This window comes from Canis lupus, chromosome 23, assembly GCF_003254725.2.
Source record: "Canis lupus dingo isolate Sandy chromosome 23, ASM325472v2, whole genome shotgun sequence".
NCBI lineage: Eukaryota > Metazoa > Chordata > Mammalia > Carnivora > Canidae > Canis > Canis lupus.
Window position 1 is genome coordinate 39,676,200 of NC_064265.1, and position 22,894 is coordinate 39,699,093.

At 39.6% G+C, this 22,894-nt stretch overlaps 1 long non-coding RNA gene across 1 annotated transcript; it reads left to right on the forward strand.

Annotated features, from left to right (window-relative positions):
- The first annotated feature begins 15,273 nt into the window (after positions 1-15,273).
- On the forward strand, positions 15,274-22,532 carry LOC112661119 (uncharacterized). Its single transcript, XR_003137440.3, has 3 exons — positions 15,274-17,631; positions 19,059-19,246; positions 21,721-22,532. It is a non-coding gene; the product is annotated as an uncharacterized LOC112661119 (long non-coding RNA).
- Positions 22,533-22,894: the final 362 nt, after the last annotated feature.

The following is a 22,894-nucleotide window of genomic DNA, read 5'->3' on the forward strand; positions in this document are numbered from 1 at the left end:
TAAAATGAAGGGAAGGGAGAGAGAAAGCCAGATACCTGACAACCTAATTTAAGCTCCTGGTTCCAGTTGTGCCTGAAGCTTCCAGATACCCCACCTCTTGCAGCGGGACTTGTGAGTTAAGTGAATTCTCCATTTTGCCTGAGTCAGAATGAGTTAGGTTTCTGTAGCTTGAAAACTGCTAGTATGGAAGCCTTTCTTCTATAAGACTAATTGGAATACGTTTCTATTTTTATAACACACACACACACACAATTAAAAGTGCTGAGAGGTAGAGAGAACAAGTAGAGAGAAAATGAGAAAGTGGTGTGAGACAGACCAAATGTATGAAACGAGGCCCTTGAGAGGATGGTAGCTGATGAAACCAAGAACCTGAGTGAAATAATTACTCACAAATATTTTTTTTACAACATTTTGGTGTGATGATTTTAAAATAGGCAGAAAAGTCAAACGATTGTGAAGTTAGCGATCTTGGTGTGATGATTTTAAAATAGGCAGAAAAGTCAAACAATTGTGAAGTTAGCAACCCTGTATCTATCACCTAGATTCTACGACTAGCATTTTGCATTTCCTGTTTTGGCTCTATTATGTATCTCATTTATCCATCCTTCTCTCTGTTCATCACGGCATCTTAATTTTTGATGCATTTCAAAAGACGCTGCAGATATTGGTACGCTTCACTCCTTAAATATTTCAGCAAGCATATCGTTAACTTGCTTTCTAAATTTATTTATAGTGAAGTACCTAACATTTTGAAAAGAATTGCTCTTTGGTCTTTTAACATCCAAGCACTCTTATTATTTTTGTGCTGTTATTATAATTTGAAAGGATAGTTTCATGTTCCCATGATATTTCACAGCACGATCCATTAGACAAATTTCTGAAAAATATAAACCAAGCTCATTCAAGTAGGTTTCTAATATGCTGCTTTCTGAAGGAACCTGAGGTAATCATGAATAAGAGTATGAAGTTTGACATATGTCTACTGTGGTCCAGAAAATCAATTGTGTACCAGTGGCATTTGCGGTCGCTACATTGCTAACAGCCTTGCAAATGACCATGTGAACTTGAGTTTCAATTATAAGCTTCCCCGATAGAATGTTGACCCTGGAAGGCATTGTGAGCCTAGGCCTTTGCTTTGTAACAGAGCCTAGTAGACTATTTTCTGAGGAAATACTGAAGTCTAAATATTCTCTACCGATAAATATTTTGTACAAGAACCCACCTTGGTTCTTGCCCTAGCCTTTAAATGTATCTAAACACTTTGTTCTCCTTATATTATATAAATCCTTGCTCTCAGAGTTTAATTTCTGGTTATCTATATATTTCTTGGCTCGGTATAATTTACTGTGCTGCTGCTGAATCCTCCTGATTGCTCACCAATCCATCATTGCCCCTTCTCCCTGACCTCATAAGGACTCTTTGAACGGTGGCTTCCCCGTGGTTCTATCACTGACATCCAGAAGACTAGGGTGGAGCTGGCGCTGTGAGCTGCAAACAACCTACAACTCAGGTTCATTCACTGTTGCTCACAGTTACGTGATTTTTTGGGTTGAGTCCTATGTGTCACTTGTTTTAGTGTCCTCTTCTTAGGATCCAACTGAACAAAAATATTTTGATTGGAATATAAACAATTTGTCTGAAAAAAGGCTGTAGGGAAGACTTGGAATCTGAAAAAGCTGCTCTTCTCTTTCCTCTGTGGCTGATTTCCCCCAGCTGTGCTCTGGATCTTCATTTCTCTCTCCTTTTTGAGGAGCTTGTGCCATTGCTTATGCCCTTTATCTCCAGAAGCTTCTATGTTCCTCTCTGAATTGTCTATTTTTTTTATCAGCACTTAATCCTTACATATATCACCTTTTAAATTTTTTTTAAGTCCCTCTTTGGTCTCATATTTCCTTCTGGGAGCTATTTTGCCTCTTATCCTTCCTTCTCCTGGGACTTAACCATATTTGTCCATCTGTCCTTTATCTCTTTTACTCCTCAGATCACTGCAACGTGACTTCAGTTCTCTCCCTTCAATGTTGGAGTTATTTTCCCCAAAGTCACAGAATTAATGGATATTTTTGGTCCTAATCCTATTTCATTTACTTTGCAACCTAAGGCCTGATATTTATTGAGGACTTATTATGTGTTAATACTTAATGGAACTGCTAAACTCAAAATAATCTATAAGGTAAGTATGATTGTTATCTTTATTTGTTACGTGAGGAAATTTTTGCAAAAGAGGTTGAGAAAGGCCCTCAAGGTCACCTAATAGTAAGCGGTGCATCTAGAATCCCACACCAGGCAAGTAAGCCCAGAGTCCCTGGGGGATGTCCTTGACCGTTCTTCCTACCTTCTGACCTGTGGACATTCTCTTGACTCTTTTTTTCTCTCCAACTATACACTTTTCTCTATCTTGACCACCACCATCCTAGTTTGGAAGACTCTAGCTCACTAGGATTATTTAAGGTGCTTCCCAATCAGCCACTCTTTTGCCAGGTTTGCCCTGTCCAATCCATTTTCTAGAGCACAGACAGCATGACCTTGTTGAAGCTCAAATACAAGCACAGCAGGCTCTCTGCTGAAAATCCTTCAAGGGCTTCCTGGTTTTTAATCAAAAGTACAATTCCTTTTATGTTGTCTAAAAGGAGCTTCAAGATCTGAATCCTGTCAAATTTACCTCTTTTGTTGCATCTCTGGGCAGTCTCCATTGGCCTATGAGGACTCCAAGCTACTGACCAATAGCCCACACTCTCTTTTACTTAAGGCTCTTTTCTTTTTTCTTTTTTTCTTTTTTTTCCTTTTAAGCTCTTCCTAGAAATTCTCGCTCTTCGCTCCCTTAGTCTGGTGTCATCTTAGATATCACTACTGGGAATCCTTCCCTCAGCCCCTTGTCTTGGGTTACATGACTCTCTGTGGCTCTCTCTCTTCCAGTTTTCTTACCATTGTGTCTTTTTACTAACTGATACTTGTCTTACCCATTAGAGTATGTCTTGCTCACCTAGTACATGGTAGGGGCTCATTAACCAAGGAATGTCAAGCATTTCAGAAGTTTTGAATAATACTAAAAGATGGATCCTTAAATGCATTTTCGCTGACTTCATGATGCTTCTGGGCATCTCTTTCTTCACTTATGAAATGAGACTATCATAGAAATCATCATTCCAATATATTTTTATACTGAAACCACCAGATTTAAGTAGCACAAATTCAATCTCTCAAAATTAATAGAGATTTTTTTTTGTTATTAACAAGGTAAAACCAGAATTAAATGCTTTATGGAAATCCATATCCTCCATATTTTTATTTTTTAATCTCTTTTTTTTTTTTTGAGAAATGAGCTAGTTTAGGATGAAAGATTAACTGGTTGGCAGGGTGTTTGTGTGTATAATAAAACCATGATCCTATAGCTTTTCAGTTGGTAGTTCATAGAAAATGAGTGACAGTTGTGTCAGAATGATGGAATGGTGCATTTATGTATCAAAAGTAAGGAGATTATTTCTAAGCACTTATAAAAATTAATTATTCTACGAGCTATTTTTGCTTTGCTTGAAAAACTATAGGAAACATAAGAGAATTTCTATGTGGAAATTATGGATTGGATTTATGCCTGTAGCTCTTGGTTCACTCCTTTCCTCTTCTGGCAGTTTCCTGCACACCCCCCCCCCCCCCCCGCCCCAATCTATCAGTTCAAGGCTGCGTTGCTAGCCCTTTTACATTCTTCACTTCTAAATCTTCTAGGATTTTTATGGCCTTTGGGCCTTTTTTTTTTTTTAAACATTTCCTTTTTTTTTTTTTTTCAGATTTTATTTATCTATTTATGAGAGACACAGAGAGAGGCAGAGACACAAGCAGAGGGAGAAGCAGGCTCCATGCAGGAAGCCCGATATGGGACTCGATCCCTGGACCCCAGGATCATGCCCTGGGCTGAAGGCAGACGCTAAACCACTGAGCCACCCAGGCATCCTCCCTTTGGGCCTTTTTGCAACATTTATATCTGATTTCTTGAGTGGCTAGTAAAAGCTTTATCTAGGCTATATCCATTTGAATGTAACTGTATATACCAGTTAGGATATTGGGTTATGCTGAGGTAATAAACAACTCCAAATATCTGTGGCTTCGAATAACCAAGTTTTATTCCTCATCCAATCAATCATGTGTATTATGGATCTGCAGGAGGTTAGATTCATCATAACCCCTTAGGAACTCAGGTTGAGAGAAAAGTGCCCATCTTGAATGTGGCCAGTTACCATGCCAGAAGAACAACAACAACAAAAAAAGTGAGAGGGAGCTTGAGTGTCTCCCATAGGCAGCTTATTACTCATTAACCAGAAATAGTCACATGACTATACCCATAGGGATGCCTGGAAGCTCCTGGAAGTCAGAGAACTGGACATATGAGGATGATTATGCGGGCTACCTGAGCAGACTTCTGAAACCTTCATTCTCACTATACCACATCTTCCAATAGTTCTTTTTTAACAGCCTTCCTAGCATTTTCTTAAGTGATCCTTATTAATACCATGCCAGGTTCCAAGACAACCTGTTCATCTTATCCTCAGTGTCTTTGTCCAAAACTCAACACAAAGACGCAGAGTCACTGTGCTGTCTGCTGGCATGTTTCTCCCCTTGTCTGGCTTCCATAGAGTCACTGCTATACTGCATTGCTGCTCTGACCTAGGACTTTTCTGTTTCTGAGCATCAAGCCACCACTTATGCATCACACACGCTTCCTTCTCTCCCTCTAGAACATCAGCATCTTAAGGAAATGGGTAATCGTCATTTCTGAGGTCTATGTATTTGAACTCTTGTTTTTTTTGTTTTTTTTTGTTTGTTTGTTTTTTTAAGATTTTATTTATTTTTGAGTAAACTCTGCACCCAGTGTGGGGCTTGAACTCACAACTCGCAATCAAGGGTCGCATGCTCTACACATTGAACCAGCCAGGCGCCCCTAAACTTAGACTCTTGTAAAGGATATTTTGATCATGGAATCCTACATTACTTACAGTATTTAAAAAATGCCTCTTAAGCCTGACTCTGCATATCCCAAGATTCCAACTGGAAGGCAACAAATGCCAGTGGAGCACAAAAGGTCTAGCATTGTAATTAGAATGGGACTCTGAAGGTTCGCTCCAGATAAGGACCTGCCATATAGTACACTGAATTTGTCTGTTTTCTTGTTTGACTGTATGGCTCTGCACAGTGGTACTACACTTTCATGGACAGGGATTTTAAGATTTTTTGCTGTGTTTTAGTTTTATTTTTTGTTTCTTCATTTGTATTTTTCAGCACCCAACATTGAAAGAGGAAAAAATGGACATATAGCTGGTAGTTTGGTTACTTGCACTCCATATACGATGGCAGTTAACTTATTATGGGTGTATTTATTTATTTATCTGCTTGTTTGTTTATTTTTGAAGTACAGTTGACATACATTTTTATATTAGTTTTAGGAATACAACACAGTGATTTGACAATTCTATATGTTCACCATGAGGAATATGTCACCATCTGTCATCATACAGTTATTACAATATTATTGACTACGTTTCCCATGTTGTACTTTTCATCTCTGTGACTTATTTACTTATAACTGAAAATTTGTACCTCTAAGCCCCTTCACCTATTCCACTTAATGCACCCAACTTCTTCCCCTCTGGCTCCCACCAGTCTGTTATCTGTATGAGTCCCTTTGTTTTTTTTTTGTTTGTTTGTTCATTTGTTTTGTTTTTTTAGATTCCACATTTAAATTATACAGTATTTGTGTTCCTCTGCCTTACTTATTTCACTTAGCATCATACCATCTAGATCCATCCATGTTACCATGAATGGCAAGATTTTTTTCTTTTTTTTTTATGGCTGAGTAACATCCCATTGTGTGTGTGTGTGTGTGTGTTTGTGTATATGTGTATCACATCTTCTTTATTAATCCATTTATTAATATATGCTTAGGTTGCTTCCATATCTTGGGTATTGTAAATACTACTGCAGTGAATATCCGGGTATATGTATATTTTCAAATCAGTGTTTTCATTTTCTTTGGGTAAATACTCAATAGTAGAATTACTGGATTGTATGTTGTTTCTATTTTTAATTTTTTGAGGAAACTTCATACTGTTTTCCATAGTGGCTGCACCAATTTACATCCTCAAACAGGGTGTCAGGGTTCCCTTTTCTTTATATCCTCACCAACACTGCTTATTTCTTGTCTTTTTGATGCTAGCCATTCAGTACAGGTGTTTCCCCAAAAGGTTCCTTAATTAAGAGGCCTTAGATGCACATATGTTTGATTGTAGGTACAACATTCAAAATTAAAAAGGGGAAAGCCAGATTTTCTAATTTCTCCATGCTGCTTTAGGAATCTTTCTTATAATACAGTGGCCATTTCATCTCCTCCCTTTTTTGTTTTAATAATCATGATATGAGTTTCAAAAATGTTTAATATAACCCCGAGCTACATACTAGTGTTCTACAGTTTCTTTGCTTTTGGCAAATAATCAATTACATCACCTATATAATATAATCTGATCTGATAGAAATTAAAAAAAAACAAAAAACAAAACATGACTCCACTAAGAGGCTGTTTTGGGTAAAATCTTCACAAGGATTCTTTCTCTTTTTTCCAAACAGAACCTTAAAATAAATTTGGAGTGTGGAGCAGAGTATAATGGTGACAGCAGTGTGCCTGCTGCCTACCAAAAGTTGAATTCTGTGTCAGGAATGATAATTACTGGCTCTGAAGCAGAAAAACTATCTACTCTGTCCTGATTACTAATTAATCAGGTGCTAAAGGCATTTAAACCAGTGACCTTATTTCAGTGATGGAAGTTACAAAGTGATGCTTAAGATTTAAAAGGACACTGGGTCCTTCTCCTCACCCCCAACACTGTCAAAAGGTTAAATGCAGTATGAAAATAATTCTCTGTGTGTGTGTGTGTGTGTGTGTGATCATTTGTCTTATTCTCACTAAGGCAGAATCAACAGAGAGAGTGGTTTTCCAAAGTCTTAGTTTTCAACTATAGAATGATATCCTTAGAAGGGTCCCTAGAGATTATAACATTCTACTTCCACTTTGATAAACAAGTCAGATTTATCTTAATAGATGCTTTGTTGGCATTTAAATCGTTTGGGTTCAGTCTTTACGTAATACATACTTATTGGTAAAATTTTGAAAAATTATGGAAAATAAAGAAGAAAAATACTTATAATGCTAGTACCTTACATTTTCTTAGCTATTTTCCATATATTTTATTTTTATTGATAGAATAATTTATTAAATCACACTGTACCTTTCTTCCATAATCTGATATTTCTATAAGCTTTTTTGTGGCATGAAATTTATTTTGTCATATGACATTATTACTGTGTGGTAGTCAGTTGAATAAATGTAAAAAATGTATTTATGAAATCCCTATTATTGGACATTTCAGTGATCTCAACTCTTCACTCTATAACATTGCATTTTACATAATTATTAATGTGTACCTCTAATTAGTCCTTAGAATAAACGCTTAGAAATTGAATTGGTAGGTGGAGGGACGTAAATATTTTTAAGCCTTTTGATATATTACTAAACCGAAGTTCAGAAAGTTTGTGCCAAATTTCATCAGTACTAGCCCCTTATACAAGAACCCCTTTCTATAACCCTCAGCAATACTATTAACCTATTTAAAAATCTTTTATCAATGGATAGGTGAACATGAACTTTTATTTCAATTTTCATTTCTTTGCTTTCTATTAAGATTGAATATTTATCGAGAATACCTATGGATGCTTTTCTCAATTCTCTATGAATGTGCTTTCTCTATTTTTACTTTGGGCTGTTAAACATTTTATTGATTAGTGGAAAATTCTTTATATATTAAAATTATTAACCACTTTATCCTATATAATATAAACTTTTGTTCTAGATTGTTGTGTACACTAGAATTTCTTTTGTCCTTTTCTGTGCTGAAATGAGTATACTGTTTTTTAGTTATAATATTTAAAAATGCAACCTAGATAAAGGAGTTTTTTTCTGGGACTCAGTTGCTTTGTCTGTAAAATGTGTTTGTAGGGAGGGAGGGATGGGGACAGTGTTGGGAGGAACAAACTAAAGAGATTGGATGAAATGATCTGTTACAACTCTTTTGGGCCTAAAATTCTATGATTCTATTACTTCCCAATTCCATCCTAATTACTGCATATAATCAAGCCATATGGTACTTTTTTGATCTTGTAAATTTGGGGCAAGCATTACCATTGCTTATTAAATCACGGTGCTACAAATTCAGGGTTAATTTTCTTTTAATGAAGAAACTTCTGCATGACCCCAGGGCTTTTTTCTTCTGTTAAACTGTTATGAACCATTTCCATTTAAAAAACACCAATAGCTTTAATGAGTAAGGCCTGCCACTTTCATAAAATTGCAGCTAATGAATGACCTTGCAGACAGAAATAGGCAACACAATTAGAAGTACCAAAGTTTTCTTTCTGACTTTGAGCCTGTTTAACTTTTTCATCATGTGCATGGACACACACATAGAACCTCAGGAAATTAAATATACAGCATACCTGTGGCTGCAGTGTTACTAGAAGAGACTGTGTAGTTTGCATCTGGAACCATCAGCAGTGACGTCTGCTTATAAGGAGACACTGCAGTTTGTTGACTGGTGGTCCTTGTGGTGATTTACAGCTCTGAAGCTTGGAGATATCTGTATTTCTAGATTTATATATTCTGTGGAATCTTCTCTGTTTTTATATTTTAGTAGAGTAGCTTGGAGAGGTCCCAAAGCACTTTGTATCAGAACAGTATGGTTTTTCATGCTATTGCAGAATGGTGAGCAGGAAGGTCTTGAACCTGTCATGTGGTCTACCTTATTTGATCACAGGAGGATGCTACCAGGAGCTGAGTGATTCTCCTTTTTTTTTAGCTATTTTTTTGGGTATCATTAAAAAAATAAGTATTGATTGTGAAGTCTAGAAATTGGCATTTCTTGCAGAAAATGTCCTTCCTTCTCCACAAAAGTCACTGGAAGAAGGCCTGGAGAGGTCTCTTCAGAAGATTGCTCCCATGAGCTGAAAAATCCTGGATTCCTGCAACTTCTCTGAATTCCAGGCTTCAGTCTCATAGAGTATTGTTACCTTTTTCCCCTTTTATTGCTAAGTGTTTGAAGATGGTTCTGGCTATATTTTAGCTTATAAACTAGTGCAGTATGTATGATATTTTAGAAAGCTTCTTAGTTTAGGTCTCATTGTTAATAAGTTCTCCTTCATCTTTTCACCATGGTGCCATAGCTGATAAACCTGGAGTCTAGAAGAGGAAAATACGATGCAAGGGAAGGAAGACAGGAGGAAAAAGTGAGGGACAAGTTCCTGATAGCATTTTGAGGCTTGTTGGGAGAGGAAGAGGAGGAGTGGCCAGAGAGATAAAGTGAGCCTGAGCCCCAGCTCCTTTCTCTGGCTTTGGCCTGGGCATGGTGATCAGACAAGCCATGGGGAATGATGGGGCCAAATTTTCCCTGATTCATTTTGGGATCCTAGGAGAAGACTGCCTCATAGCTTGCTCTCCTACTATCCTGGAGCTGGTTACAACTGAGAATGCACCATGGCCTACCATAGCAACGATCTGGGTTTTCCTTTGGCTCATATGTGATCAAAATAGAATCTAGAGGTTCTCACATGCTCCCATAGCAGATGTAGAAGTAAGCTGACTCTCTGGCTAGATACCTTCCTAGCTCAACAATGACAGCACTTGTCATAGTTATATAACACTTAAATGTGCCAGATACTGGTCAAAAATTTTATCTTTATTAATCCATCCTCATAGCAACTCTGATGGGTAGATGCCATTATCATTAGTCCCTCCCCATTTTATAGATTTGGACACCCAGATACTAGCATGTTCACTAGCTTTACCCTAGGTCTCAGGCAGGAAGCAGTGATCTGGAAACACAATCTGGGATTAGAATCTGGAGGATGATCATTGCTAAGAATGAAGTGATCCTCTAACCAGGGCCTACACTGCAAACTGCCTGGGCTAGACCTCAGGTTGTCCAGACCATCATCAAGAGTCAACTTAAGAAGCCTGTGGAACCCTAGTTAGATGAAGAGGTAGATAAGTGATGGGCTAATCTTTACTAATTAATAAGAGTTGTTAGGAGGCTCAGCATAAGGAGAGTTACACAAAAAACACAAATACAAGTATGCCACCCTCTTCACCTGCTGCTCTAATAGCATGTCAGTCTCTGTCACATACCTACTGCCAACTTGAGGAAGAAAGGAGTAAAGATAAAGAATAGCCTTTATCGGAGCAAGACTATGTGGCCTAAATTGATGTTTCAATGATGGGTTTGGCCTGGGATGACTCTATTGGACTAATTATTGGACTGGTTATTTTCTCTGCCACTTTGTGGGTAGGACTCAGGAGGGAAGCTAACTCTTAATAGATAAGTTAAGGGAGCAGCATTTTCCCTGCACATGTGGTTAATGTAAGTACCCAAAAGACTGGGAGTAATTTTCTTTTTCTGTGCATTGAAGGTTCTGGAGTATAGTTTTGTTACCATCCGTAGGGGGAAAAAATAAATTCTAGGTATGTTGTTATCGTTTTTCCACTAATCAGAGTAAAAAGTGGAAGTATGACTCAACCAAAGATTATCTAAGTGGTTTCTGTTTTGTTTTCTACGTAAAAATTACTATAATTACATGACTCCTGAATTATTTAAGATTGCTGTACTGCATTTTTTTAAATGACCATTTGAACACAAATCTCTTCAGCCACATAATTTATTCTGATGATAAATGTAGAAGCCAATTACTTTTCTATTTCTGGAAAGATAGGGGATAGTAAAATCATATAGGACAAATGCTTAATTTAAGAAATATATATATTAGTATATTATTCTATATTATAATTATAATTATTCTATATTAAGAAATGTATATATATGTCATATATACATGACTCTCCTGACAATCATAGAGACAGTTGAGGGAGTGGGTGGACAATGCAGTTCAGATGTGCCAGAGCCTGACTCAGCAGGATCAAATGAATGCCCAGGGTGCTTTCCAGGTAAACAGGGCCCTTCAAGTATACTTTGGGATTCTTAGGCAAAATCTACTGAAACTGTCTGAGAGCAGTTTGGGGCTTAAGGCGGGGGTAAGGTTTTGTTGTGAGTTGGTATATGGTCTGGGAAAGTTTGGAGTTGGATGTAGTCGTTCATGGACTTCACACAGAAGTTCCTATCTTTTTAGGGTAGTGTGCCCCAAATGTTAAGCATTGGAGGACTAGCTTTACTCTGATACCTGTAGTGTCACTTCTTTAATACTTTTGTTTAAACTGATTCACCATGTTTTACTTAAATACATTTGTTTAAAAACAGATATTTGTATGATTATCAAAAATGGTTAAAAAAGAAACCTTTGCCATAATTAGGAGGTCATAATCAATATACATGCTATTAGATTTTTCTCCTTATGTAAATAGGATTGAAAGAGAATTGAAATGATGCTGTTTAATTCTGTGTCCATGTACCACTAAAAACCATCTGCTATATTTCTTACAATCATTTCGATGAACTTTGTTGACGACCATAGAAATATGGAATTTAAGAGAAAAATAGACGTTCTTCTGTGCAGGACAAGCTGGTCCTGCCACAGCCAGCCAGATGCTCTGGAGTACCTGCTGGAACTGCCCTCACAATGGAGGGTTTGAGAGCAAACAAATGGTGGGCTTTCAGCTGGAATTAGATTGTGTAGGCTGCAAAAATGCCTTCTAACCAACACAATTGATGGTGTAGTGTATCCTAAACCTCCTAGGATTTCCTCTTTATTTTGAGGTGAAAAGTATGCAACTAAAGGGAAAATGAATACTTTTTATTTGGATGTTCCAACCAAAGTGCACAACATTTCATATAGTAGACAAGATGGCTGTATCTGTGGATTGCAAAAGGCCTTAAAAGGAGGCTGGCCAGTGTCTGGTAGCACAGTGTGTGACACTGATGAGGCTAGGGAAGTATTAGTCTCCTGTAGCTTCTATAACAAATCACAAATGTCATGATTTAAGACAAAAGAAATTGATTCTCTCACGGTCCTGGAGGCCAAAATCTGAAATCAGTTTCACAGCCCCAAATTCAGGTGTCACAGAACTGTGCTCCCTCCAGAGGCTCTAGGGAAGAATCGCTCCTTGCCTCTCCCTGCTGCTGCTGGTGCTGGCTCTCCGTGGTTTAAGGCCTCATCGCTCCCACCTCTGCTTGTGTGGTTATTGCTGTCTCCTCTTCTCCATGCATGTTCTCCTTCTGCCTCTGTCTTATAAAGATGGTTGGGATTGGATTTAAGACCCACACAGGTAATCTAGGAAAATCTCCTCCTCTCAAAATCCCTAACCTTTCCAAAGACCCATTTTGCAAAGAATTTGCATTTACAGGTTTCAGGCATTAGGATATGGATACCATTTGGAGGGTTCCTTTTGTAGCCTCCCACAGAGAGGGAGGGTTATCTGATTGGAATGGAAAAGTAAGGTTTGTAAAGCATCCTCTGAATCAACACAATGCTGAGCGTTTTGTCTATTATTTAGTCCTAAAAATAATCTCAGAAGTTATCATCCACATTTCACAGATGAGGAAACTGTAAAAGAGAGCTTTCCGAGTCCAAGATTGCCACGCTAGCAAGTGGCAGATGCTTCAACAGTCCTAGTTTTGTCAGCAGCCACATTGCATTGTATTTATAATCTCCCCAAGCTGATGTGAACAGGTGAACATGATCTTTCTCCTGGAAGCACTGGACCCATCTGTGTTCATGCTCCTTGTTTTCTGATGAAGGCACCTTCATTATAACCCAGAGCGAAGACACGACTCCAGACAATGTCCTGTATTCCTGCCTATACTGAATTCATTCATGGATGTGGACTTCCTTAAAGAAAGAGGCGGCTGGAACCCACCTGGGGGCTTTGACACATCAAATGTCTTCTTACTTAATATCCAAGCTGCTTCAGAGTTAGGGGAGTACTCAGTAGTTTTGTGGACTTCATCAACCACAATGATAAGCTGTTTTATCTTGCTTACAGGAGGCAGAAATATTCCAAATACTCACCTTCACACTCGGGCTTTGCAAGTCTCTGTAAATTATTTTTAGTAGGTGCTGTAATTGCAGCTAAGAGTGGAGTTTACCAGAGCTCTCCAACATGAACCTGTCGAACAGCTTTACTTTGACAGAAGTTTCTCAAGTTCTGTGAAACAAATATTCAGGCAGGAACAGACTTGCCTGGGACGCTTCTTTCAAGGGCTCGGCTTGGGGAAAATCTTAGCCATGACTTCCATGTCTCCTCCTTCAAATCAACTGGAATTAGAAAGCAAATTACGATGGAATCATTTACCACAATCCAGTAAAATGGGGTTTTCTAATTGTTTGTGTCAGGGGCTGAGCTTTAAAGAGGAAGAGTGGCAAGGAACGAATTCCTTGTAGATAGAAGACTTGTTTATGCTCTTTAAAACTCCTGTCAGGGTCTGGTTTCCGAATCCCAGATATAATGCTGCTCTACGTGGGAGGTGGAAAAGAAGCAACCTAGGCCATCAACTTGGGGCTCTCTGTTGATACAAGATGGAGAAACAGACCTCGGGTGGATTTATCTAAGAGAGCATTCAGCATTTTGCTCCAAATATAGAATATATGTTTGTTTTTGCAGAGGTGAGTCTAAGACCTACAAATAAACATATTTTGGCCATCGTGCACATAGGAAAACCAGACTTCATACTTATGGTTCAGAGCTGTTTGCTTTGGAATGCTGCATTTGCCCTTTGCAAGTTGGGCAAAGTGAAGTTGTTGTCTTTCCCGGTCGCCTTCCTCCTACCTCCCAAACTTCAACCCCAGGCAGTTTTCCGTGATACTGAACAGCTGCTCCTTTGCAATTGCTGAAGGTTTATGTCGTAGCTCCATATTTATCTTGGACACTCCACTGGGTTGAGCTTATTATCTTATTGCATTGCCACTGCAGAATTTATTGAAGAGAAGGGGGCCGCTGCTGGCTGTGAGCTGTGTGGTAAGTCCAGAGTTTCAGAGTCTTCATGAATTAGGGCACCAGATGCATAAGTAAGATAAACCTGTTACCTCTCTAGCCCTTGGGATGAGATTTCTCTCTTCTGAATGCACCTTCTGCAGAGTTAACAATTTAGATTAAATTAGTTGAGAACACAAGAAGGCAATTTTCATTTGTAAAGGGATTAGTTTTTTTCTTTTTTTTTCCTAGGCCAGAACAACAATCTAAACACAAAGATAAATTGAAATGGGATTTTCTTTTTAAATGGCTTTCACTAATACAAATAATAATATGAAAGGAAAGCTATTTGGGGGATGCTGAACAGCATCTGACCATGGCATTTTAATAACTGTAGGTAATAAATTTAAGGTTTTAATTTGTGATGCTGGTATTTTAACTGCTTTACGGAAATATATCCATGCGGACTGATGGACTGATGAGGCCTATTAGGACCCTTCCTCCAGGAAGACTCCTGGAGGTGTTGCTCTCTCCCATCCTAGGGTGATATCCTAGGGCTGCAGAGAAGTGAACCACAAAGGAAATAGTCTTTGGTTTAGAATAATTTACATTCCTAATACACCTTAATCTGTAAAACATTTGGCTGAATGCTTTATACTGGGGAAACTCCTATTCATGCTATAAAATAGGATCAAATGCATTTCATGGTAATGAACTACTCAGATTTAATGAATTTTTCTTTAAATGTGGAGTTAATGTTCTATTTTAGAATTACTTTTGTCCAGTGAGTATTTAAGTGAGTGATTACTCACTTAAATATGCAATGGAGTCTTTCATAGATGCCAAGAAAACGGAGATAAAATGTCAGTTCCTCATTTCCATTTGCTTAAAAAGTGCAATTATTAAAAATAAGCACTGTGAAGATTTTAACATGTTGAGACGGTGCATAGTTTTCTGTAGCTCGGGTGCCTTCTGAAGGCAATCACGCGGTGTTGGGTTGCCACCTGCTTCTCTGGTCACAGATTAATAACATCTGACCAAGCATGAAGGCGTGCTGAGGCCATCTGCTGTTACACAGAGCAGGATGTGTCTCAGCTTCCCCAAATGGAGCTCTGAGTAACAACGTGGCTCCACTCTCAGTCATCCCATCGAACTACATGACCCAGTTCTTTTGATAACCAGGATTCCGTCCTCTTCTCAAACCAGAACTACCGAACCTGCTTGGTAGTGGTTGAGGTGTTAGGCCGCCTGTATACTTGTAATGGTAACTATGAGCTCTCTTCTCTTGTGTTGTAAAAGGATCCTATAAGACCTTTGCATTCGTCCCTGTGCTTCAATGTGGTAGCCAAAGCTGAGGAAAATGGATGCCAAGTACATCTACATTTTGAAATAAATTGGATTCTCTTTCCTCCACAGGTCCTACCATCTTTACCATCATGATCCTCTTAACTGTGAGGATCATTGTAACTGTGACCACTGCTATCTTCACTGAGGTTTCTTTATGCTCCAGCCTTTTGGTTCCAAGAAGCCAAGAGTTGACTCTGTAGACAATAGAAAAACATGGAATCATAGAGAAGGATGAGAGAGAAGAATGCCCCATTTGCCTGGTATCCATACTGTAAAGGTTCTAATGCATCAGTGAGACCCAACCTTTCCTAACTTGTCCCCTTTAGGATATGGAGAGGTCCTCAACGACGTCATTACTAGCATTCCAAAGGAAGCCCATGTACAGCCAGAGAGTGGTGGGTGCAGGAGAGATGACATCAGCCCAAGAACTAAAAGGACTTATTCTTGTCCTAGATATAATATCTGGGCCACCTAGGGCAAGCCCTTTGTTATCACAGTATTTTAGGGTTTTTTTTTTCCACTGAAAAATGAGGGGATTAGAATCGATGGTTTTAAAATTGTGTCATAAAATTTCAGAATGGTGTCTCTAGGACTGCCGGCCAGACCTCGCACCTTCCTTTCCTCTTCATCTCACCTGGAACGAGAATCATTACCTGGCAGGAAAGCTGCTACTTTCTGATCATGAGGATGAAGGCCTGTACACTAAGATTTGTGGACCTGGGCCCCTAATGAGATCACATAGGTGCCATCTTGCCTTTTCTCATTTTCTTATTGTGTAAAACTGCAATTTTTTTTCTTTCCAGCACCCTCATCCTCAAACAATACACTCTTATATAGTGAAGCCACCCTTAGTTTTTTGTTGCAAAGAGCTGAGTGCATTTCTAATGATTGCAGCATTAAACTTAATGCTGCTCATCAGTAGTCAGATCAATAACCATAGTTAGCATTCATCAAGTATTTTGTAATCATCTTCAATATAAACCTTGTTTTCATTAGATACATGAAGTCTTTTAAAAATTTCTTTTAATGGGGGTGTTTTTAGCACCCCTGCAGATGATATTGCTTTCGTGTTCTTTTATAAATGTCTTGCTTTTAGATGACAAATCTGAGCACAGTATTTATAATCCATCCCTTCCTACTCTACCAATAACACAGAGAAGGTTATTCCATGAATCAAAATGTGAAATATTAAACCAGAGAAACTACTCCATCATTGGCAACTAGTCTAGTTAACTATGATGATTTTTTTAGACTGAGAGAAGGGATTGTTCTCTTATGTCCTAAATTAACTAACCTCTTGTTAAATTTTAAATAAGCAGACATTTCCTTTTCTTTGCTTTTAATAAAGCAGATACAATCATTTCTTACAAAACTGAATGGCGATTTTAACTTTCAAATAAGACTTGGATCTGAATTGCATTTCAGCACTGCAATTGAGTTAAGTAAATATGTATCTTTAAGGAATTGAATTGAAATATCCTAGTTCCTATATATTCACATCTTGATGAATATTAGTAGATTGCTAAAATAATTTGAAATGCAACTCGGGTCCTCAAATACACACAAAAATCCTTTGGAGAAAGAATCTGGCTTGAAATTTGAAAATGTTGAAGACATATTTGGTTGAAAGATGTAGTGGAAACATGTTACCTAGGTTACATGAATTTATGATAGAAAATATAAAATGGATCTTTGAAAAACGTGTAATCCATCCTTCTCCAATTTAAATTTATCTGAAGTCTATTGCCAATGTGATGACTCTTGCTTTATACCATCACTTATATTTTTGATATCAAAGGGGAAACAAATTTTAAGAGGGTTATATCCTATTCCATAAAGGTACAGTGGTTTATTTATAACATGCCATTTTTATCATAGGTCACTAGAGAGAGTAATCAGGCTTTCTTTGAAAGAGTTCAGAATGGTAAAACAAAAACAAAATCTTAGTCTGGATTTTTTACCAATATATTAAATTTCTGTAAAATAATTTACATTTATATAACAACATAGAGTATAGTGAAAGGGATGAAACCTTTAAAGATTTTATTTATTTATTCATCAGAGACACAGAGAGGGAGGCAGAGACATAGGCAGAGGGAGAAGCAGGCTCCCTTTAGGGAGACCAATGTGGGACTTGATCCCAGGACTCCGGGGGATCATGACCTGAGCAGAAGGCAGATGCTTAACCACTGAGCCACCCAGGCATCCCGAGATGAGACCTTTGAAGTCAAACTGGATTGTACTGGAATCTGGTTCAGTACCAGATTGGTTCAGCCCTTCCAAACCCATTCCCAGACTTCTCCACTTCCCCCAACGTTCCACAGAAAGGCTGAGAGGTAAGACTCTATCTTCCCTAGCCTGCCTTCCAACTAGGCTGTGTGGTCCACTTATGGCCATTCAGCTCTAAGGGGAAGGTCCTAGGGCATTTCTAGAAAGTATTTTCCTAAAACAAGAGAGAACTACATGAGAAGAAAGTCCTTTCCTGTTTGCCACCACCCCTGCTTCTTTGTGAACTGGATCTGTAAGTGGATAAAATGGTCGTAGTTATCTTCTGACCAAGAAGGGGGAACTAGAAGATGCCTATGACCCTGACCTGGTGCCCCTACCTGGTTGAATTCATTGACGCAACCCTGAGGTTATTCGTTTCTAATTCCTTGTAAGATGGTTAAAAAAAAATACTTTCATTACTTGTAGCATTCCTTACTGGTGTACAACATTTCTTTTGATGGGCAAATATCTTAACTTCTCTGAGCTTCAATTTTCTGTTGTATAAAATGGGAATAATAGTACCAGCTCACATTTGTGGTTGTTTGGAAGAATTCATTGAAATATGTAACCGAACAGAGCAACACATAGTAGATGCTCTTTAATTATGTTATAGGAGCTGTGTTGCCTTAGCCAACTTGAAGCAGATAGAATTATATAAGGCTCTACTAGTTTGCAGTACTATACAACATGTTTTGACTTATAATTTCTTAATTATAAGAATTTCTTAATTCTTCCAACAAATCTACAGGGAGGATATGATTTTTCTCTCACAGACGAGGAAACTGAAGCTTAGAAATAGAGAATTCCGAGGGCACACAATTTGAATGTGTTAGAGCCGGTGTGCGTGCCTTAAAGTTCACCCCACATGTATTGGGGGATGGGAGAAGCCTGAGCTGGGACCACGAGAAGGCACCAACCCAGAGAAATAGCAGGTCTCAAACTCAGACAGGCTCACCAGGAGTGCCAGAAAGAGATGCTGAGAATTCTGGAATGTGTACTTGCGTCTGTAAGTGTGCCAGTTGGTGGCAGAAGGGAGGACCTGGGCAGCAGCTGAGTTGGAGTGCAAGAGCTATGGCCCAGAAACAGGAGCAAAGGACCAAAGGTCCAGAAAATGCATGAGGCCTGTGCTGACTCACATGCTTTCATGAACCAAGCTGGTGACATGAATGTGTGGGTCTGGTAGAAACAAGACAAAAATGGATGGAGGGGACTAGATGCTGGAAAAAGGGTACATGTCCCACCTAAAGGCATTTGAAAAAAATTTAAACACTGTACTGATAAAATAAGACACGGCCTTGGAGAGTATAGGATTGCTGGCTACTGGTTTGCAACCTGGAAAATAACGTAGCAGGAAATAGAAGTCCAGGTTGTAAATGACTTCAAAGCCCAGGATATTTCCTTTCCCCTCATTTGCTATTCATTTACTCCATTCATTCATTGGTTTTACCAATTAACAGCCTCATTTGGTTTCTTTGGTCCTTGTGTACAATGCTAGGTTCTGGCGTTATTGAGACTCCGAGTGGAACAAAACACAGTCCCTGTCCTCAGTAGAAAGAACATCATAGTGATTGATGCAAGAAGTCCACAAGAGGCTCAGAAGAGACCTTTTTAGAGTACCTCAGAGCACAAAGGATGGAGCAGCTGAATCTTCCGGGAGTGATCACGGGAGGCTGCCCAGAGGAAGTGAGACTTGACTGACTTATACAAATAAATAGGATTTTGTTTTTGCTACAGGGTGTACATGAGATGACAGCAGCGGTTAGAATAGGGAACACTAAGGAGAGGAAATTCTGCTTTAGGGAATAGATGTGCACAACTTTATAAATTAAAGTTTCTGGCTTAGCTATTTCATTCCAGGCAGAGGGAACAGCATATGCCAAGGCAAGAAACATTAAAGAGGGTGAAGGAGCGTTGCTTTTCAAGGCATAAAGCCTTAAAGGGGGGCCAGATTAAAAAGGGTGTTTTGACAAGGTAAGGCATTTGGATTTTATCTTGTAGGTGTCAGAAGGATTTTAGGAAGATTCACGGGCAAATTAGCATTTAGGAAGATGACTCTGGAGTCTCTGTGGAGGGTGGATACAGAAGGCGCAAGATTAAAGTCAGGGAGACCACCTAGAGGTGTCTTCCAGAGCATGGATGACATATGATAAGGGATTAGACTGGGATAGGAAAAGAGGAAACTGATAGAAATAGTAAGGGGCATACAGTGATGATGTGCACTTACTATTTAGAAAACACAGGAGAGAGAAGTGTAGGGTGATGGTTCTCAAACTCCAGTAAGCAATGGGAGTACCTAAAAGCACCCTTTCCCCCGAGTTCTCCGTAGTTCTGGCCTGGGGCTTAGTAGCATTTCTAACACATTCCGGGGTGATGCTGCAGCTGCTGCTGCTGGTCTGGGTTCCACACTTCAAGGACCTCTGGGCTAGGTGACATGCACCACTCTGCCTCCAGTGGGCCATGGCTTAAATCTACTCCTCCTTCGGAAGCCGAGGCAAGTGCTGAATTGGCAGCCTATCGGATTAACAAGTTAGAAACAGCTCGTATCAAAATGAGAGATCAGGTAGGAAATTCATGATTTGTCAAGTCTCTGATTCTTTTTTTAAAATTTAATTTGATTTATTTTTATTAAGACTTTATTTATTTATTCATGAGAAATACAAGAGAGAGAGAGAGGCAGAGACACAGGCAGAGGGAGAAGCAGGCTCCCTTCAGGAGCCCAATGTGGGACTGGATCCCAGATCCGGGGCTCATAAAACACTCGACCACTGAGCCTCCCAGGCATCCCTAAATCTCTGATTCTAATATGGACTAAGATCAAAAGGTTTTTAGCACCAAGCAGTTTTATCTTCCATGAATGATACAGAAATTGAGGTAGAAAGATTTGGAGGGAACTTCATCGATTCAGGTTTCCATAATTAGGGTGGTAAAAATAATTTGGAGAGATGAGTCCATGAGATCTCTTTGTAATCTTCATCATAAGAAGAACTTGGAAACAAGCAAATAATAGAAAGCTCGAAATAATGATATATGCCCTGTAGAAAATATTTTGTATGAGAAAATACAAGCAATATTATTTGCTCAGAAGAGCATCCTACAAGTAAAGTTGGCTGGAAGGTAATAAATGAGTCTATTATTTCCTGAGGCTTCTTACAGGTTTCCCCTGTCCTCAAGATCTCTTCAGTTCTTTGATTATGCTTTGCTGTGGGGTTTTCTAGGCATTGCAGACATATTTGGATGTTTGATGGCACAGCTGTGGCTGCTGAGAGCAGAGTTTTAAAAATGTGGTCCTAAGACCTCTACCAAAGATTGGCTGAAATGAGGTTTTCAGGAGCCAGAGCTCTGAATTGATATTAACAAACTCCCCAGGTCATTCACACACTGAAGTTCGAGAACCAGTAGCATAAATATTCGATTTCCAGAGAAAACTTTTCTTCCCTCAAGAGACATTCTTATGCTAGTGTTGATCTTCCTAGTAGGGACTCTGCTGTTGTCTTCCTTCCCCTATTTTTTTTTTTAGATAAAATTGATTTATTGGGTAAGTTTAGTGTGTACAATGTGATGACTTGTTACACGTATGTATTGTGAAATGGTTACCACTCTAAGGTTAGTTCATAGCTCCATCACCTCTCATAATTACTTGTGTGTGGCACGTGTACGTGTGTGTGTGTGTGTGTGTGTGTGTGTGTGTGTGTGGTGAGAACATTTAAGATTTATTCTCTTAGCAGCTTCCAAGTATATGGCTTTTCCATACCTTTGCTTCATTTTCCCTTGGGTGTTGTCCCCTTCTGGGTGACTGAAACTTGGTTACTTTCAATGGGAAGGGTTGGGGGGGGGCAGCATAGATTTCATTTTAAGCAAATGGCACAAGTAATGCACATAGGATTTTCACTCATGTCCTGTGGGTGAGAACACAGCCACATAGTGACTTCTGGGAGAAGTGGGCCCTGGGCAAAGCCGTCTTGGCTGGGCGGCCTCATGCCCAGCTAAACTTTCATAATTTGGAAGAAGGGAAGAATGGATTTTGGAGGAATAACTCACAAGCTGCCACACTTCCTTTACGTTTTTCTTTCCTCCTAATTTTGGCCACCCACCTCTCTAGAGGTTTACCTGAAGACTTGGTTTATATTAAGTGTTTTTTTTTTTTTTTTCCTTCAAAGCTTGAGCACTATTATTTGAAGCCCATTTTCTTGAGAATCGAGGAGATGCCGGGGAAAGGACGTAACTCGTGTTCACTGCCAAGTTTAAGAAACCTCGAGGCATGTGGGGGAACTGGTGAACATCCCAACAGGAGTCTGTGCAGAGGGAAGGACCTCCCCGGGGAGATCTCATCCAAAGGCAAGAAGGCTGCGAAGGCCAGCAGGGCCTGAAGAAGAGGCCTTTTTGCCTTGGAAGGGGGTAGCACAGCTACAGCACAGTGGTGACTGTCACCTAACCACTGATAGCATGTTTGGGTCACTGGGACGAGGAGCATTGTGTAACACCCCAAAGAACTGTTTTTACCAAAACCTGTAACATTTTTGACCCAAGACACATTGCTTTGGGGAACCATTCCAGTAGCTTTCAACATGAATAGGAGAGCCAGCTTCCTCCTGTCGCACAATATGACCTTGCAGTTCGACACCTCGCAGACCCAGGAGGGCGCCTAGATGGGACTGTGCGGAGTCTGAGGGACCTCCAGGGAGGAGGACCCCCCATGGGGAAGCAACACAAGGCAGCTTGGGTGCTTGGTGCAGCTGTCACTGGCACCTTGGGGCCCCTGTCCCAGCTAAGGGAGAGATTGCCGTACCCAGAGAAGGCACTAAAGTTCTAAGTAGACACAGTGAGCAGGTTAACAGCAGTGCCTGGGGGAGCAGCTTGGACGGTGGTGTGTAGGCGGGTGGGCGAGCACACGTGACACCCCTCACGGGGACCCCTCAGACAGGGAGTGTCCGGTGTGGGTGTGCCAGAGCTCTTGCTTAAGCTGATGGGAGCCAGACTCAGGGCAACTTAGGTCCCTTCAAGTAGAGACCTGCGTGACTTAGGCTAGGGGCAAAACATTCCCCTACACTGCCAGGGAGGGACTTCTCTCTGAGCTCCACATTTAAAGCTCAGTCATTAAAATTAGGAAATAGCTCATAATTTAAATTGTACTGATTGATGCTAAAGAATACGCTCCCTGACCTAAACCTGCATGCCTTCGATGATTTCAGTTAGTAGAGAGGGGGCAACAACTCAAGGTGAGACGGCGAGCGTCCTATTACAACTAAACCTAGAGAAATAGTAGCACAGAGTCCTCCCTCCCTTGGGCCCACCCGGCACTTTGCACTTCTCCTTTCGTTCTTTGCTGTCAGC